The sequence below is a fragment of the Leptodactylus fuscus genome, chromosome 1 (genome assembly GCF_031893055.1).
Source record: "Leptodactylus fuscus isolate aLepFus1 chromosome 1, aLepFus1.hap2, whole genome shotgun sequence".
In the NCBI taxonomy this organism is placed as follows: Eukaryota; Metazoa; Chordata; class Amphibia; order Anura; family Leptodactylidae; genus Leptodactylus; species Leptodactylus fuscus.
Window position 1 is genome coordinate 29,825,368 of NC_134265.1, and position 18,012 is coordinate 29,843,379.

At 44.7% G+C, this 18,012-nt stretch overlaps 1 protein-coding gene across 1 annotated transcript in view; it reads left to right on the top strand.

Annotated features, from left to right (window-relative positions):
- The first annotated feature begins 12,041 nt into the window (after window positions 1-12,041).
- Window positions 12,042-18,012, top strand: part of NNT (nicotinamide nucleotide transhydrogenase) — a 96,037-nt gene continuing 90,066 nt past the window's right edge. Inside the window, exon 1 of the mRNA XM_075268925.1 lies at window positions 12,042-12,142. The gene's annotated coding sequence lies outside the window, so the exon portion shown is untranslated. The remainder of the gene's footprint in view (window positions 12,143-18,012) is intronic.

Sequence of the window (18,012 nt, forward strand, 5' to 3'; positions counted from 1 at the left end):
AGGAGCTATTTTCTAAAAAGCTGCAAGGGGTATGGTCCCGTATCCGAGAGAATCTGGTGCGGGCGTCGCACCAGGCTAAGGTCCAGGCAGATAGGAAGAGAGGAGAGTTGCAGTTCTTCCCTGGTGAGATGGTTTGGTTGTCCACCAAGAATATCAGATTGTAAGACACAAAGCAAAATCGGAACACAAAATAAACGTAAATATATCAGTTCCATTATGTATTCTACGCCCTATAAACACATGTCCTTACCACAAAAAGCGCAAACACAAACCACAAAAAAAGGTAAGTATGACATAATAAACACACTAATAATAAAAATCTCAAAAAATCTTTATTATAATAATTTAACACATATACAAAATAGGACGATGCAAAGAAAGCAAATGTACATATACACAAATGGGTATAATGGATGCCACAGCAAATAGTGGTCCCTGTGAATACTGCTAGTTTCCCTCATGAGCCATAATAAAGTACAAAATACACACTCTCGTATTATGTATTGAAATTCACATAGGTGAGTGTTACCATCATAAACAACTATATAGGACACAAATATAAATTCTGACTCCCAGTATTTTTATGTTCACCCCTAAGGATGAACAATAGATAATATAATATATATATATAGATACTATATATAGATACTATAATATCAAAGACTACAGGTCCTATTAAGATTTATCTTACTTCCTGTATACAAAGAGCGGCGTATACATTGCCCTCAGAGGTCTAGTAACCACCATATGTTAGAAGAAAGACATGTTGCAAGTACAAGAAGATTTGTATAGACACTCACCCATGGGGAAGGTAATCAGCAGATCACCAGGGACGGGCACCCACTACCCAAACCCCGACGCGCGTTTCGGCGCAGAGAGCCTTCGTCAGGAGGAGGAGGAGGAAACATACATGTTCCCTATTTATATGCCGGCATATAACATTGGGGTCCAATGGGAGCAGTCCCAGCTGCTCACAATAAACTCGCATCATTGTAACATAAAAATACTGGGAGTCAGAATTTATATTTGTGTCCTATATAGTTGTTTATGATGGTAACACTCACCTATGTGAATTTCAATACATAATACGAGAGTGTGTATTTTGTACTTTATTATGGCTCATGAGGGAAACTAGCAGTATTCACAGGGACCACTATTTGCTGTGGCATCCATTATACCCATTTGTGTATATGTACATTTGCTTTCTTTGCATCGTCCTATTTTGTATATGTGTTAAATTATTATAATAAAGATTTTTTGAGATTTTTATTATTAGTGTGTTTATTATGTCATACTTACCTTTTTTTGTGGTTTGTGTTTGCACCAAGAATATCAGGTTGAAGGTTCCTAGCAAGAAGCTGGGTCCCAGGTTTGTGGGTCCTTTTAAGATCATCAAGATGGTAAATGAAGTGGCGGCGCAGCTGCAACTACCTAAAAGGTGGAAGATAAACCGGGTGTTCCATGTTTCCTTGTTAAAGAAGGCCAAGAAGGGAACGTCTCCAGTTAAGGTTCCACCAGTTTCTGAGTCCGGGGAGTATGAGATATCCCGAGTTCTGGATAGCAAATATGTTCGGGGGAAGCTACGGTATCTGGTGGCATGGAAGGGATACGGTCCTGAGGATAATTCTTGGGTTCTGGAGTCGGATATGTCAGCCCCCAGACTCGTGGAGAAATTCCACAAGGAGTTCCCGAAGAAGGATGCTCCTAGAGAATCCGGAGTCTTCTCCTTGAGGGGAGGATCCTGTTAGGAGTATTTAGGTTCATTGCTTTCTATTTTTCTTACCTGGGGAGTTTTTGGCTGCGCGGTGTCTGGGGTGGCATCCTGGCGCTGCGGGGTTGTCCTGTCGTGGGTATTGGTGCACACCTTCTGACTTGCACGCGCGCACTGCTGGTAGGCAGCTTTATTTCCTGGTTGATTAGTCTGTCCTCCCATTTGCACCTGGGAGGAGTGGTCTCTACTCTGTATTTAAACCCATGCCTCCCATGGTTCTGTGCTGAGTGTCGCTTTTACAGAGCTAGGCCTTAGCAGGAGGAGTAGGTGGTTATCTGGGATAGAGGAAGTTCCGTGGTTGGTTTTTGGGAGGTTTGGGTGAAGGAGTTGGTTTGTGTGTTTTCCCTTCTGTGTTCACCAATCCTCCCTCTGTGTGTAATTGACTGTGTGAGTGAATTGCCTTATCCTTTGATTTCTACTCAGTTTCCCTGTGTTTGTTTCCTAGTGTAAAGTTCCTTCCCATATTGGTTTGGGGGAATCCTTTCCCACATTTTTCCTGTGTGCTGCTTGTGTTGTTAGTCAGCGCACACCCTTGTCAGTCCCTGTCAGTAGCAGCTTCACTTGTTCGTTAGGGGTGACCCCCTTTAGTCTCCAGTCCCTAGAGATCTTATAGGGCATTCCTTCTCCCACTTCCCTCTAGGCCTACGGTATCAGTGAGAGAGGAGCTGTCGGGGTCAGGCTTAGCCTGAGTACAGCCGACCCACACCCGTGAGGCAGGGACCAGGATAGCTAGTGGGAGTAGTGCAGGGCGAGATTTCCTACTGCTATTCCTTAGCCCCGTTGCAGCTACCTGGACTGACATAACAGCTTCAGTTTAGGGCTCACTGTCTCTTGTGCCCCTTCCTCCAGGGTTCTCCAGCAGCTACTGGGGAATTGTCATCTTAGCAATTCCCTAACACGGACACAAAGTCAGACATGCAAGACTTTTTGTCCGGGTAAAAAAAAAACCTGCCCTACGAGAGGAGTTAATACCAACATTTTGTGTCTGGTGTCTATGCCTCGTCGCTAGCCCTTAGATCGTATCAATTAGGACAACAAGAGTTACCCGAGGAATTTGGTTGGTTGGTCAACAAATGGTACCATGACCTTATCAGCCTCTATGCAGTTTTCCTGCTATCTATCATGTTTTAAAAAAAAATATATTAATAGCCTAAAAAATAAAAAATCTAAGGCCTTTTGTTCAGTATGTGTATACATTACAGAAGCTGTCATAGGGATACTCTCCTGGACTTCTCCCTCTTCAATACAGCTTGTCTAACCCTTGGCCATCAGCTATTATTCATAGGGAAGCTGTGTGGCATTACATGGCAGCCATGCTAAATAGAAAAAGATCACTGTAGTCCTTTGAGCCAAAACCAGAAGTGAATCCAGCAGTAGGGAGAAATAAATGTGTTAGACGTCCTTCCTTTACACTTCCCATTTCTGCTGAATACACTTTTGGCTTTAGTTCAAAAACTGCAGCAGTTTCTCTATAATACCATTTATAAAACCGTCATATAGTCAGTCCCTTCTCTAACAATAGCCACCTCTGCGCACAGCCAGTCACTGCGGGTCCCTTTACTAAGACCCGCCGTCCATACATTTCCCCATACAACGTCAGGATGAGTACAAGCCAATATCATATGCTAAGACGCCACAATACATGGGAAAGGGATTTTCAAAAACCTGATTCAAAAAAGGGAACCTGTCAGGGTGATATGGGACACTAATCCACCCATAGGTCTTTGTGGATTGGGGTTTACTGTCCCAATAGCCCTCTATTAAAGGGATCCTATCACTCACACACAATTTTTTTTAGGTACCATGTCGGAATAGCCTTAAGAAAGGCTATTCTTCTCCTACCTTTCGTTGTTTTCTCCGCGCCGCCGTTCGCCTACAATCCTGGTTTCTCTCAGTATGCAAATGTGCTCTCTCGCAGCACTGGGGGTGGTCCTCAGTGCTCAAACAGCACTGGGGGCGTCCTCAATGCTGCGAGAGGGTTCTCTCCAGCGCTGCCTCCATCTCCATCAGGAACGGCCTCTTCATCCTCTTCTTCCGGTGGTGGCTTGTAACTTTCTAGGCCTTGGACAGAGCAGACTGCGCATGCCCACAGGCCACGAGAAAATGGACGCTTACAATACTGTGCAAGCGTCCATTATCTCGTTGCCTGTGGGCAAGCGCAGTCTACTCTGCCAAAGGCTGGAGTCCTTAGAAGTTACAAGCCACCACCAGAAGAAGAGGATGAAGAGGACGCTGCTGAAGAAGAAGAGGCGGCGCTGGAGAGAGTTCTCTCGCAGTATTGGGGATGCCTCCATTGCTGTTTGAGCACTGGGAACAGCCCCCAGTGCTGCGAGAGATCTAATATGCATACCGAGAGAAACCAGGATTGTAGGAAAACGGTGGCGCGGAGAAGACGACAAAAGGTAGGAGAAGAGTAGCCTTTCTTAAGGCTATTCCAGCGTGGTACCTAGAAAAAATTGTGTGTGAGTGATAGGATCCCTTTAATAACTTTCTGATAAAAATAAAAAAAACTTTTATATATGAGGAACGCCCCCCCCCCCCCCCCCCCCCCCGGTGTTGATCTATGGATGAGCACTGTCAGGAGTGGGGGGGCGTTCCTCACCACTCAGCACCATGGCTGGGTGGTAAGAAACGTCTCCTCTGACAGTATAGAGCTATGGACAGGACTGTCAGGAGAGGCGTTACCAGCTAGATGGTCAGGAATGCCCTTCTGACAGTGAAGAGCTACCGGTAATGGCACCGAAAGCTCTTGCCCCCGGGGTACATAACGGGAAAACCGAGAGTGGACTGAATTCAGCACAATGTCTGCTTTCTAGGGGTATATAAAACCGCGTGTGCCTGAGGACATGAAAGATCCTCTTTAAGAATAGTGTCATATTTTATGTGGCAGGGGGACCTTTGGGTCCCCCTCAAGGTCCATGGCCTGATAATAACTGCAACAGCTGTACCCCTTAAAGGGTTCACCCCTGATAACGGTGTTATTTATTTATTTTTTTACATGGGTATGGATGATATTCCTAAAGGTCTATATAGGGCACTAAACTTTGGGTCTATAAGGCCTTGGGGGTGGTTTAATGTCCCATATCAACCTGATTGGTTCCCTTTAACATTTTTCTGCAAATATTGTCAGTGTCTGTATTTACCCCAAGACTGTTTTTGTACTAGTATTATATTCCCAAAGGGCCGTCAACAAGCAATAAATCAAACCAACATCTAGGGTAACAGGATGAACATATTATTTCAGATTATGTTATGTCGTTTAATAGACGCCAATTCTGATTTTATAGCGACATGCTGCACTGGAATGTTACATAGTAAGAAGATTCAGTATCAGGATTATATACAGGTAAGTACCTGGACGTGTTACCGCAGAAGTCCTGTAGTGGGCACTAGAAGTCAGCAGGTAGCCCTGACATTCAGAAACATACAGATCTGATCAGCGGGAGACCTAACTGACCCACCAACTGATTTTCAAATTCAAACTGACCAATAGCTTCCTGTTTACTGCAGGCATGAAAATGGCAACATCAGATTTAACCCCTCAGTAGCCAGCTTGTTGTGAGCCTTAATAAGCAAGCAATTTTTATCTTTTTTTAAAATTTTTATAAAGCCCATGACATAGCCATTGTTAATGGCACCATTTTGGTGTACTAAATGTGACTTATTTATTTACTTTTTAGGGGGGCAAGGAGGCAGAAAAAAGAACAAAATTGATCCAGACAGACATCACTTTAGTCACAGCTGCTTTCTCCTCTCTCCAAGTGCTGGACTGTACAGGGATGTATTAACCACAAGGCAAACAATGCATCTGAACAGGCCCTATGGTGGTGGGGGGGCCTATTCAGTCATCCTGGATTGAGGGAGACAGTCACACATTTCGGATGATGTCACCTGATTAGTCCTAAGGACTTTGCATATAATGATGAAGGCACAGAGTTATCAGCTCGGCACTCCACCATTCAGGCTGCAGCTCAGGGAGGGGCAATGAGCATCAAGCGTGCAGGTAGGTCCGTGGGATCAGGGTTGGTAAGTATAGATTATATCGGAGCCACTGATCTTCTGGTTCTGACTGCTGGCTATTTCTCCTGGTTTACCCCCCACCCCTTGGCTTCCAAGTTGGAATTGACTTTGACTTCTTGGATTCCACTATTGGCTCGGACTTAAACTCTGCTGTGATACTCATTTATTTTCCTTCTACCACCGTGGCTACTTTGTTATTCCCTATGACCTTTTATAGGTAACTGGTTTCATTCTTTATTTTGCTGGCCCACCCATTGACACTCCTTGGTTTTGTCACCAGGGTCCCCAGCGCCAAGTCCATCATGCCTTGTAGTGAGCTCTGGTGAAAACATCAGGGGTACCTTAGATTCCACACACCAAAATAGTGTTGGGCAACTGATTTCAGAATTCTGACCTAACCTAATACCTCTTTGTGGAACGCCTTACAGTGAGAGCAACTTGACGGGACACTATGGTATATTTGGTGACTACTTGAGGGGACATTATATCACATAGGAACCTCCTCAAGGGACATTATATTATCTTGGGACCACTTTAGGGGACATTATGTTATTTGGGGGCCACTTGAGGGGGTATTATATCATGTGGGGGCCACTTGAGGGGACATTAGACTGTGTGGGGCCTTACAGTTTATACCATGCAGGGGGCATAATACAATGTGGGATCACTTGGGCACATCATAATGCATGAAGCCATCGTCATTGTGTGTTGAACATTAAAGGGCATTATTACTGGGTTGGAACACATAGGGGCTTGGTAGGAATGGGTGGGGTCAAAAGGGGTAAAGGACAGGGTTAGGAGTATGGCTTAACACAAAAAAACACAGTGATGCGCTACGCAAACCATCATACCCATCTGTCTTTGAGTCCACTGAAAATTGGTGCACTGCACCGGCATCCCATCGTGGCAGCCGCAACATGAATGTGCACGCGCTGAATCCCCGTGTGAACTAGCCCTTATAGCAATACCACCAGTACTGCCCTGATGGCAGCCCTGACTACTGCATAGCGAATAAGTAGCTTCTTATTCCACTATGTATCTTTCTATGCCAAAGCTGAAACTACCTGTAAAAAAATTTCTGCAGACCTCTGGCAGATCTAGCTATATTTGGTCTGGGACCATTCCCATTGACTATAATATAAAACACATGACAGGCAATTTCTTCCATCATGTTTGTTTACTTTTGCAATGGAAAAAAAGTTCTAAAAAAGTTTCTATCATGTCTGTTATTATGTCTGGGGTATAATGCAGGAGGACACCAGAGGGTCTCCATCTGCACATGTCATTAAAAGAGGGCCTTTTACCACCAGGGCCGCTTTAACCATAGGTCCAATGGTGCACTTGCACCAGGCCCTATAGTAGTGGGGGCCCCCTTTGGATAGTGGGACAGTCCTACATTTGCTGTCCCACTGTCCAAGGCAGTGGTTCAGAGCTACGCCAACTCATTGGTGTCCTCTGGATAGGAGGGGCAACCTGGGGGTGGGGGGACATGATACTGTGGGGGCAACCTAGCGTGAGGACATGATACTGTGGGGGGATCTGGGCTTGACAGTATGGGGGGACATGATGCTTTGGGGGCAACCTGGGGTGAGGACATGATACAGGGGAGGGGTCTTAGAATGACACAACGGGGCAACCTGGGGGTGGGAGGACATGATATTGTGGGACAACCTGAGGGGGGCATGACATGGTGGGAGCAGCCAGGGGGGACGACGACATCAATTTGTGGGGGCAACCTGGAGGACGACATTATAAGGGGCATATTGTATGGGGCCACTAGGGAGTCTTTACACTGTGTGAGAGCCACTAAGTGGCGTTATACTATGTGGGGAACATTGATGGAGCATTATAGTTTGTGTAGGTCAGGTATTTCTAGGTTATGGGGGGGGGGGGGGGGACCACTTATGAAATCTGCACAGGGCTCACTGATGTGTTAAAACCAGCCCTGTTTGCTTTCTCCACCAAGTCCATCTCTTTGCATCATTTAATATGCTCCGCTCCACTGATTCCGGCCCAGATGGATTTTTTTCTTTAGCTCCCATCATTCCAGACTGATCTGAATTATAAAATAACCAGATAAAATGACAAACTGTATAGTGTAACAAATAATACAGCCTACATACAGTGTTATTTACTGTCTGGTCCTATGTTTAGGTCACCTATATCTCAATGTCTTGCCCTATCCATAGGAGTTGTATATTGTACATTCCTATATGTGGATGCCGGCTGAATTGACGGCTCAGATTTTCAGTACAGCGCTGCCAACATGACAAGGGGCTACACGTGACTGCACACACTGTATCCCGCATAGTATCTGCTTTGTCCTTTCACAAAAGGTCACATTATGTATAAACAGTAGTAAGTGTATTCAAGGTAACCTTCATTCCTACAGCCGGAACGTTGCAATGAGCTGCCCTGTAATGACAGGGTGCACGGAGCAGCTGACCACATCCTTACCCGTACTCCAATGACTCTTTATGTAGAGGCTTGAATCTCAGCACAACTAGCTATAATTCCTGGACATCCCCTTTCAGATTGGTGTTTGATGCAAGATACACCATCCTAATGTGTATATATACACATATAGTTACATTTTTTAAAATAAAACTCATGACACAGGCCTGGACAGAAATGACGGTTCAGTAACTTAATATTTGGTTGCACAACCTTTTGAGGCAGCCGCTGCGATCAGACGATTCCTGTAACTGTCAATGAGACTTCTGCTCCTCTCAGCAGGTATTTTGGCCCCTCCTCATGAGCAAACTGCTCCAGTTGTCTCGGGTTTGGCCTTTTCCAGACGCCATGTTTCAGCTCCTTCCAAAAATGCTCAATAGGATTTAGGTCAGGGCTCATAGCGGCCACTTCAGAATAGTCCAATGTTTCCTCTTAGCCATTCTTGGGTGTTTTAGCTGTGTGTTTTGGGTCATTATCCTGTTACAAGACCCATGACCTGCGACTGAGACCAAGCTTTCTGACACTGGGCAGCACATTTCTCTCTAGAATTCCTTGACAGTCTTGAGATTTCATTGTACCCTGCACAGATTCAAGACACCCTGTGCCAGATGCAGCAAAGCAGCCCCAGAACATAACAGAGCCTCCTCCATGTGTCACAGTAGGGACATTGATAGTTCAAGATAGGCTTCATTTTTCCGTCTATGACCATAGAGCTGATGTGCCTTGCCAAAAAGTTCAATTTTTGTCTCACCTGTCCATTGGACATTCTCCTAGAAACTTTGTGGCTTGTCAACATGTAGTTTGGCAAATTCCAGTCTGGCTTTTTTTATTATTATCAGCTTATGTGGTCAGCTTATCATTATTTTCAACAATGGTGTCCTTAGTTGTCTCCCATGAAGTCCACTTTGGCTGAATCAACGACGGATGGTGCGATCTGACACTGATGTTCCCTGCACTTGAAGTTCACCTTTAATCTCTTTAGAAGTTTTTCTGGGCTCTTTTGTTACCATTCGTATTATCCGTCTCTTTGTCATCGATTTTCCTCCTGCGGCCACGTCCAGGAAGGTCGGCTACAGTCCCATGGATCTGAAATTTCTGAATAATATGTGCAACTGTAGTCACAGGAACATCGAGCTGCTTGGAGATGTCTTATAACCTTTACCTTTAACATACTTGTCTATTATTTTCTTTCTAAGCTCCTGAGACAACTCTTTCCTTGGCTTCCTCTGGTCCATGTTGAGTGCGGTACACACCATGTCACCAAACAGCACAGTGACTATCTGTAGCCCTATATACAGGCCACCAAACAGCACAGAAACATGGACACAAAATTGGGTGCAAACAGGTTTATTTAGAGAAAAACAGCAAAATAAATAAACTTTTACTTCAGACAAAAAGGAGCAAAATAAAATACTGCCATAACTTTAGGTAATAATGAGCAACAAAATCCTGCTCGTCTGAGCACTAACTAAACAATAAGTACTAATTGTACGTGTGGCTTACTACCAACAAAAAGAGCGCAATACAGTCTCACCAGACTCATAGAGTGTCAGGACAGACCCAAGCACCTCCTCTCCCTTCCAGGATCTGCCCTGAAGTGCAGGCTCTGCAGCCTTTTATGGCTCAATAATGAGCCTACGACCCACACCTAGGGCTGAGGCCTACTTCAGAAAATGGATTCCGTGTTTGAACATACTGCGCGGCTAGCCGCGCCTGAATGCTGATGCAGTGCACCGTCTTCCCGTCGCAACATTGTGCTCTGGATTAGGCCTGAATGAATGGGCCTAGTCGGGAGTCTTGTGTTGTGGAATCCGCGGTAAGATAGGGCAGCTCGCTTCTTTTTTCCACTACTAGCTAGCAGAAACAAGAAGCGAGCGGCTCCCATTGAAGTCAATGGGAGCCGTTTTTGGCAGCGGATTTTGAGGCAGAATCTGTGTCAAAATTTGCTGCCAAAAAACTAATTTTTCTGATAATATATATTCTAAACGTTTTTCATATTCCTTTATAACTATTGATGTGTGCACTTAATTCACCCCATCGTGGTTTAGGGGCCCAGTCCCGGCTTCCTTTGTGGAATGAATAATGGTGAATGTGGTAGGGGTGATGGCCATGCCCATTTTGTAGAAAAGTGTCAAGGCCAGAGCAAAAACACCACTAGCAACTATTTTGCACCAAAAAAAAGATGATTAAATGTCATCATTATTCTAATACATTGTGAATTATCCAGACTAAAAACTTAGAAAAAAAAACCCAATCACAGCCTGTCCATCATATCAGCACCTTAAAGGGATTATCCAGTTATTGTGGAGAAAAAGTCTAATAGCAAGCAGCACTTTTCTCTCCATGTTTCGTGCAGAAATTGAGCGGAAACCACACTAACCTGATAATAGTCTATGGCAGGGAACATACAGCTCTCCAGCTGCTGCAAAACTACAACTCCCAGCATGCATACTTGCTCTGCTGTTCTTGGAACTCCTATGGAAGTGAATGGAGCATGCTGGGAGTTGTAGTTTCACAGCAGCTGGAGAGCCAAGGTTCCCTACCCCTGGTCTATGGGGTCCGGGGGTTTCCCATATAGCCGTTTTTTTTTATGTGTATAGGTTTCTGTTCAGGGGGTCCCTAAGTGGACTCCCCGAACGGAAATCTGAACATAGAGGACACAATAATGTAACCCTCCAGCCCTGCTGGTCAGCCCCTAGGACACACAGAGCACTCCTAGCCTGTACATAGACAATATAGATAGATATCTATACTATTTTCCGGCCATATATAAGTAGGTACTGAGGACACACAGAGCACTATCACTCCTTGCCACAGGACATAGATAGTATAGTATAGATAATACTATAGATAGATAACAGTATAGATAATACTATAAATAGATAACAGTATAGATAATACTATAGATAACAGTATAGATAATACTAGATAATAGTATAGATAATACTATAGATAACAGTATAGATAATACTAGATAATAGTATAGATAATACTATAGATAACAGTATAGATAATACTATAGATAACAGTATAGATAATACTATAAATAGATAACAGTATAGATAATACTATAGATAACAGTATAGATAATACTAGATAATAGTATAGATAATACTATAGATAACAGTACAGATAATACTATAGATAACAGTATAGATAATGCTATAGATAACAGTATAGATAATACTAGATAATAGTATAGATAATACTATAGATAACAGTATAGATAATACTATAGATAACAATATAGATAATACTAGATAATAGTATAGATAATACTATAGATAACAGTATAGATAATACTATAGATAACAGTATAGATAATGCTATAGATAACAGTATAGATAATGCTATAGATAACAGTATAGATAATGCTATAGATAGATAATACTATAGATACTAGTATAGATAATATCTATACTATCTTCCAGCCACATATACAGTAAGTAGGTACTGAGGACACACAGAGCACTATCACTCCTTGCCATAGGACATAGATATAGTATAGATAATACTATAGATAGATAACAGTATAGAGAATACTATAAATAGATAATACTATAGATATAACAGTATAGATAATACTATAGATAGATACTAGTATAGATATTATCTATAGTATCTTGCTGCCACATATAGCAGGCACTGAGGACACAGTAATGTGACCCTCCAGCCCCGCTGGTCAGTCCCAAGGACACACAGAGCACTGTCCCTCCTAGCCCCGGTTCCCAGTCTCCTTACTGAAGGGGCGGGACCGGGGACAAGTGACGTGTGGCATGCGCTCTGTGCTCCGTCTCTTCCGGGGAGCTGAGTGATCCGGCCGGCAGCCTGTGCAGTCTCCCTCCCTGCAGCAGCGGCCGGGGCTGGAGTTGCAGGCACCACAGCCTCTCATCACAGGTCAGTGGGCCGGGTGCAGGGTGCATGATACAGGGCTCTGTGCTGGGTGCAGGGCGCAGTACGAGCGGCTCCCGGGCTCCATATGTGTGGCTGATCCCGTGTGTGCTGCAGCTGCTGCAGGGCTGGGGGTTGTGCATGGTGGGGGCAGGAGCTGTATATATCTATAGGCGTTATACGGGACAATACCCCGAGAGATGACCGGGCCCAGCAAGTTCTGCAGTTGCAGAGTGTCCTCAGGTGGCGGTGACTTTATTGTCCCCTTCATTCAGGGTGACCTCCCCTGCACTGCAGGCTGCAAAGGAATGCTAGGATCCATTATATACAGTGCAAGGATAGCACAGCCAATATATAGCAGTATATAGTCCATATATCATAGTATATATGCAGTTCATGCCTGTTGACCTACTTTTAAAATACAGGCTGCACAGGACTATATATGTTCCCTTATAGACTGCACAATGAAATAACTGACTATATATACACTGTATATAATTCACATATGAGAATATATACAGTGCGTCCAGAGTGATCCTGAATGCACAGGGCTGTATATGATTAACAATATGTAGGCCGTTATATACAGTGCAATATATACAATGCATATAGTCCATATATGACTGTGTGTGTGTGTGTGTATATATATATATATATATATATATATATATATATTATATTTATTCTATTCAGGGTAATGCAGGCTACACAGGGCAATAGTAAACTGACAAAAGATCTAACAAGTTTTTGTCTTTATTGCCAGTATGTTACACTTTGGGTTATTCACAGGTTTTAGTTGCTCAGTAACTACAGGCAATAAAACAGAATGAGTGAAGGAGAGTGTTGCAGAATGTCAACAAAAGCCTGTGGCTGAAACTTTGTTGCCGGCGCTGCATTCTCCGTGGTTACACAGAAAATCTTTGCAGCGCTACTGATTGATTTTCGTTCAGGTTTCCCCTAGTTAAGGTGCGTGCTCACAAAGTGACAGCTGCCATTGATCACATGATTATATGGTATGATTGTGCAGATATTGGTGGCCAAATGTGGTGCCCCTATGGTGAGCATATACCTTTGGAGTTGTCCCATTAAAAACACTTCTCCTCCTAGCCATAGGCGCATGGATAAGGGATAAGTGTGACATCACTGGGGATCTTCCAGTCATGTGAATGAAATGTCAGTGCGCAGAAGCCCCATAGCAGTGAATGAAGTGTCGGCCATTCAAGTACACTGGCACTTCATTCACATGGAGGACTTTCAGACCCCCAGTAATGTGACTCTTATCCCATCCCTTTAAGTTATCAGTAGCACCTCCTAGATGTCATTTTCGGCACCTGAAACCCCCAGTCTTGGGGTACCTGTCCACTGTGACAGTTCCCTGAGCGCTACAGTTAAATGCACTTGCATATGATACTTTCCAACCTCTGAATCTTTACTTGTAGTACAACAAGTCCCAGGATTTGCACAAAGTTGTAGTTTTGCAGCAGCTGCAGAAGTATGAATACTGAAACATATGGTGCCGTATGTAATAAATATAGCCTCAGGCATACGAGGCTGTAGCCAGCAAGTATCTGAATGAGGCCTTTGTCCTGGCACAGCTGACACTGCGTATATTGCCTGTGGCGGGATCTATGTATGTGTACAAGTGTGCAGAGCCACGTGTAGTAGGTGCAGGGCTGGCATTGTAGGATCTCTATGTGTGTATAGGTGTGGGGTTGATGCAGCAGGATCTGTGCATGTGTATAGGTGCAGGGCTGACACAGCAGGATCTATATATGTGTATAGGTGCAGGGCTGACAGCGGGATCAATACAGTATATGTGTCTAGGCGCAGGGCTGGCATAGCACAATCTATATGTGTATAGGTACACAGTGACTTGCAGTTGGTCCAGGGTTGACACAGCAGCTATATATGTCTATAGGTATCGGGCTAACAGTAGGATCTATAGTTGTATAGGTTCAGGGCTGGCACAGTAGGATCTATATGTGTATAGGTGCACAGCTGACAGTGGGATCTATATATGTGTATAGATGCAGGGCTGTCATTGCAGGATCTATATGCTTATAGGTGCACACAGTCACTTGCAGTTAGTGCAGGCCTGACAGTAGGCTCTATATATGTGTATAGATGCAGGGCTGGCACAGGATCTATATCTGTGTATAGGTGCATACTGTCACTTGCAGTTGGTGCAGGCCTGACAGTAGGATTTGTATCTGTGTATAAGTGCAGGGCTGGCACAGGATCTATATCTGTGTATAGGTGCAGGGCTGACAGTAGGATCTATATCTGTGTATAGGTGCAGGGCTGGCAGTAGGATCTATATCTGTGTATAGGTGCAGGGCTGACAGTAGGATCTATATCTGTGTATAGGTGCAGGGCTGACAGTGGGATATATATATATAGCAGTGTATAGGTGCAGGGCTGACAGTAGGATCTATATATCTGTGTATAGGTACAGGGCTGACAGTAGGATCTATATATCTGTGTATAGGTGCAGGCCTGACAGTAGGATCTATATGTGTGTATAGGTGCAGGGCTGACAGTAGGATCTATATATCTGTGTATAGGTGCAGGGCTGACAGTAGGATCTATATATCTGTGTATAGGTGCAGGGCTGACAGTAGGATCTATATATCTGTGTATAGGTGCAGGGCTGACAGTAGGATATATATATCTGTGTATAGGTGCAGGGCTGACAGTAGGATCTATATATCTGTGTATAGGTGCAGGGCTGACAGTAGGATCTATATATCTGTGTATAGGTGCAGGCCTGACAGTAGGATCTATATGTGTGTATAGGTGCAGGGCTGACAGTAGGATCTATATATCTGTGTATAGGTGCAGGGCTGACAGTAGGATCTATATCTGTGTATAGGTGCAGGCCTGGCAGTAGGATCTATATATCTGTGTATAGGTGCAGGGCTGACAGTAGGATCTATATCTGTGTATAGGTGCAGGGCTGACAGTAGGATCTATATATATATGTGTGTGCAGGGCTGACAGTAGGATCTATATATCTGTGTATAGGTGCAGGGCTGACAGTAGGATCTATATATCTGTGTATAGGTGCAGGCCTGACAGTAGGATCTATATGTGTGTATAGGTGCAGGCCTGACAGTAGGATCTATATGTGTGTATAGGTGCAGGCCTGACAGTAGGATCTATATGTGTGTATAGGTGCAGGCCTGACAGTAGGATCTATATGTGTGTATAGGTGCAGGGCTGACAGTAGGATCTATATGTGTGTATAGGTGCAGGGCTGACAGTAGGATCTATATCTGTGTATAGGTGCAGGGCTGACAGTAGGATCTATATATCTGTGTATAGGTGCAGGGCTGACAGTATAATCTATATATCTGTGTATAGGTGCAGGGCTGACAGTAGGATCTATATCTGTGTATAGGTGCAGGGCTGACAGTGGGATATACACTCACCGGCCACTTTATTAGGTACACCTGTCCAACTGCTCGTTAACACTTAATTTCTAATCAGCCAATCACATGGCGGCAACTCAGTGCATTTAGGCATGTAGACATGGTCAAGACAATCTCCTGCAGTTCAAACCGAGCATCAGTATGGGGAAGAAAGGTGATTTGAGTGCCTTTGAACGTGGCATGGTTGTTGGTGCCAGAAGGGCTGGTCTGAGTATTTCAGAAACTGCTGATCTACTGGGATTTTCACGCACAACCATCTCTAGGGTTTACAGAGAATGGTCCGAAAAAGAAAAAACATCCAGTGAGCGGCAGTTCTGTGGGCGGAAATGCGTTGTTGATGCCAGAGGTCAGAGGAGAATGGCCAGACTGGTTCGAGCTGATAGAAAGGCAGCAGTGACTCAAATAGCCACCCGTTACAACCAAGGTAGCCAGAAGAGCATCTCTGAACGCACAGTACGTCGAACTTTGAGGCAGATGGGCTACAGCAGCAGAAGGCCACACCAGGTGCCACTACTTTCAGCTAAGAACAGGAAACTGAGGCTACAATTTGCACAAGCTCATCGAAATTGGACAATTGAAGATTGGAAAAACGTTGCCTGGTCTGATGAGTCTCGATTTCTGCTGTGACATTCGGATGGTAGGGTCAGAATTTGGCATCAACAACATGAAAGCATGGATCCATCCTGCCTTGTATCAACGGTTCAGGCTGGTGGTGGTGGTGTCATGGTGTGGGGAATATTTTCTTGGCACTCTTTGGGCCCCTTGGTACCAATTGAGCATCGTTGCAACGCCAAAGCCTACCTGAGTATTGTTGCTGACCATGTCCATCCCTTTATGACCACAATGTACCCAACATCTGATGGCTACTTTCAGCAGGATAATGCAATGCCATGTCATAAAGCTGGAATCATCTCAGACTGGTTTCTTGAACATGACAATGAGTTCACTGTACTCCAATGGCCTCCACAGTCACCAGATCTCAATCCAATAGAGCATCTTTGGGATGTGGTGGAACGGGAGATTCGCATCATGGATGTGCAGCCGACAAATCTGCGGCAACTGTGTGATGCCATCATGTCAATATGGACCAAAATCTCTGAGGAATGCTTCCAGCACCTTGTTGAATCTATGCCACGAAGAATTGAGGCAGTTCTGAAGGCAAAAGGGGGTCCAACCCGTTACTAGCATGGTGTACCTAATAAAGTGGCCGGTGAGTGTATATATATAGCAGTGTATAGGTGCAGGGCTGACAGTAGGATCTATATGTGTGTATAGGTGCAGGGCTGACAGTAGGATATATATATCTGTGTATAGGTGCAGGGCTGACAGTAGGATCTATATATATATATATATATATATATATATATGTGTGCAGGGCTGACAGTAGGATCCATATATCTGTGTATAGGTGCCCAGTCACGTGCAGTGGGTGCAGGGCGCTTCTCCCCATGTCTGTATTTGGTAGTGCAGCTGCTCTCCTGTATTGGGATGAATGGACGCTCCGTGCACTGACTGACACTCGCCGCCTCCTATCCCATCTGCGCCGCGTTGACTTGTTTAAAAATAGAAGCAGAGCCGTGTCTCCGACTCTCACGGGTCAGCCAATGGGATAGCTTCCAGTTCGTGATGGGCGGGCCTTGCGTGATGACGTGGCTAAGAGACGCAACGTAACTGGAGCGGCGCTGTGTAGGTGACTCTTGGTTTGCCCTTGAGTGCGTGACGTCACGGATTATCGCCTAGCAGCCAAGTGGCGGCCTAGGAAGCTGCCCCGCTGTCACCCTCTAATCCCCAGTCTAGGTCACGTGCACGTGTGTGATTCCCGCCCGGCCCTTGTATTATGGCGCAGACTGTGGCCGTCTCGGGTGTCAGCTCTTACAGTCAACTGACCCTGCTGTGACTGCGGGGTTAACCCCCTAGGTGCCGCGGCCAGTGCCCATAGCCTTTCCTAATAATGTTTTTACATAAGTCTTCCATGTACTATTGATATCGGGCTGTGCCTATATGGCGACTTTGGCCTCTAAAAGATCGCCATGTCATCTCTGGACTCCTTCACTAATGTAAGTGAATGGACTCGCATTGTGACCCCCGAAGGTACTGCGCCTGCACCGTGTAGAGGTGATAGATTGGCCCCTGCAGGACCTTTGGGGTCTTTGTTTGACTCCATTCACTTACATTGGTGAAGGGGTCACAGAATGGCACTGTGGTCATGTGACAAGTCGTGGCCAAAGTCACCATGTAGCCGTATCCTGAGTCCCTGCCTCAGCTCCCTGTAATACACTGCTATAAGGAAGAATAGCAATGTATAATAGGAGCGATCACGGCCTTGGGCTCTTCATATCTGCCCTGGAATCTCTATTAGAGACTCTGTCACAGAAACCTCTGAAAACCGTCATAGAAAAAAGTCCCGCACGGAGGACTCCGCTCTTCAGTATAAAAATATCAGAA